This window comes from Ipomoea nil, unplaced genomic scaffold (genome assembly GCF_001879475.1).
Source record: "Ipomoea nil cultivar Tokyo-kokei standard unplaced genomic scaffold, Asagao_1.1 scaffold2848, whole genome shotgun sequence".
Taxonomy (NCBI): domain Eukaryota; kingdom Viridiplantae; phylum Streptophyta; class Magnoliopsida; order Solanales; family Convolvulaceae; genus Ipomoea; species Ipomoea nil.
The window spans coordinates 2,555,197-2,557,992 of record NW_017619276.1 but is presented as its reverse complement, the minus strand read 5'-3'; positions in this window follow the sequence as shown (position 1 = coordinate 2,557,992).

Genomic DNA, 2,796 nt, shown 5'->3' with positions numbered 1-2,796 from the left:
TTGGTAACGAAAGTAAATAGCTTCAATTACTAATTATCATAACAATTGCAACAATTGTCAATCGTCTTAATATATTAGCCAATCACGACAATTAGTCAAAATATAGCAATTTACCTTTACCATAAATAAATAATGTAACAAAACAATAACAATATGCATTAAAGCAAATTTTAGCACAAATTATTATGACAATCTAAAAAGAAAAAGATTTTCAAAATAATAATCATGCTCAAAATGATCCATAATTACTCAATTACCATTAATAACAATAAAACAAATTATTGTTATTATTAAAATAATAATAATGGTAATATGATGAATAATTAAAACTTTTTCAAAACTTGCCAATTTTAAAAAAAAAAACTAATTAATGATAATTTAATTAACAGAGAAATTAACGCACCATGGAGACTCTTCTTCGTCTTTACTCCTTTACTGCATGCCTTCTCCATGACCACACCCAGCCGAAGGACTGCAGACCAGGCGAACGCCGGCGACATCACCGGAAGGGAAGCCTCCTCTTTGTCGCCGATTGGAAGCCACATCAACTTCATTCCTCCCCTCGTAGACTCGTAGTAGCGAAATCAATGGCAGCCAACCTTTCCGGACAATAAAATGGCCGGTAGCCGCCGTACAACGCCCCACGGCGCTGCTTATACGCTATCGTAGAAAATAGGTAGAGGAGACACCGGCGACCCTCCATCTCCTCCAAGCCGGACGAGGAGACGCTATCAGCAACCATGGAACCGCCTATCGTCTCCTGTTGCCTATCCTCCGGAAACAAGAGCCTTCGGCCAAAGCACTACGATGTCGACCTTGATGCCTCAGCCGGAAACGAAGATGGAGATCTTAATGCCACTAGGAACAGAGGGAATCTATATGTTCTTCGATCCGCGTCACAACACCCTAACGGAGCATCTACGGTAATCTCACGGACTCACGGTAGCAAAAGTCAATATCAGAAACGATTCCATCTTCTTCATGCATAGCCGGCTGGTGACCTTCCATCTGCTGCCAATCGCCACAAGACTTCACATCGGCGAAGACAGCGGTTGATCACCAAAATAGGAGTCGCAATGTTGCTGACACAGTTTTCCGACAGCACCCACTCCATAGTGCTCCTTACCTCCGGTGAAAGCTCGCCGGAAAAGGAAAAAGACAACAGTTCCAGGCAAGAACAAAATATATACCAACAGTAACAAACCCAGGTATATATATTTATATATATAATTTGTGATTTTGAACGCATAGACAGAGGAACCCGTGTGAACAAATAATTGGAATGGATTGCACATTTGAACAACAAGGACAGATAATAGGAACAAATAGTAAAAATAGTAATGTGAACAAATAAGCTATTCCGATATCACATTATCTATTTGTTCACATTATCTCGTTGTCCAACGATATAGATATGCATTGGGATGATATGGACAAGAGAAATAGTAAAAAATATATACTTTATATTCGAAAACACATATCAGATGCAAATTTCACAACATGCATACAATAACAGGAATATATGCATATGTACTTCTGTATCATACATTTCATAGCAACTGATATCCATACTGCAAACAAATTTTCGAGGAAAAAACAGCAGTAAAGCATATATTGCATAATATATAATTCAAAATATATATCTGACGGTAATAATATTACCGGTGATAATAATACTATAATAACGTTATAAGAGAGTAACAATAGTTGTATTGCTTTGTCTCAGTATAGAAAGTACAGTGTGTCCTGCTCAGCTGAGGGAAGTTCTATTTATGCTAGGTCCTAACGGTAACAACATGAAGAGACATCCTTGGGGAGCTGAGCTAACGGCAAGAATATGAAGAGTCATGAATGAGGCGTTGAGGCTTTAACTCTCTCTCATCAATGGTGGCTTCAATGACATTAGATGTGACACCTGTTGGAATTCTAACCGTTGGAGCATCCATGCGGTGTCGGGTCAACTATGGTGCCGGGTCAGATGCACACTTATGATCCGGGTCGGGTGCTAGCCCTATTATCCTGTCACCAGTCCCCCCTACTCCTGAGTCTACGAATGTGTTTGAGTTGACTTGGGAGTAAGGCTGAATCAATCGTGATACTGTGCCATCCTGATTGAGTTAGGATATGCGATTTTGTTTTCCAGATCCCTTCCTGCCTAAGCAATTTGAGCACCTTTCTATCAGCTCTTGTCACCATCCGTCGGTTTCTGCGGTTTAACATTACCTTTTTTTTTTTTTTTTTTTTTTGCGGCGTGGGCCAGCTTCGGGTTGGGGCGCCGCCTCAGCCTGGCTGAGGAAGGTGCCTCGCCTTGTGGCCGAGGCACTGCGCTTCGGCCACGGCCGAGAGGCGCACTTGGCCGAGGCGTGCGCCTCGGCCGGGTGGCTGAGGCGTCGCCTCAGCCACTTAGCCGAGCCGTGCGCCCGGGCCATGTGGATGAGGCGTCGCCTCGGCCACTTGTCCGAGCCGTGCACATCGACCCCCTTTATTTATTTATTTATTATTTTTTTTTTTGAGTGGCCGAGGCGTCGCCTAGACCAGGAGGCCGAGGCGTGCGCCTCGGCCATCTGGCCGAGGCGTGAGCCCCGGCCATGTGGCTGAGGCGCGGCCTCGGCCATCTGGCCGAGGCGTGAGCCCCGGCCATGTGGCTGAGGCGTCGCCTCGGCCACTTGGCCGAGGCGTGCGCCTCGATCCATTTTTTTTTTTTTTGAGTGGCCGAGGCGTCGCCACGACCAGGAGGCCGAGGCGCTTGGGCTGAGGCGCGGCCTCAGCCATCTAGCCGAGGCGTGTGCCCCAGCT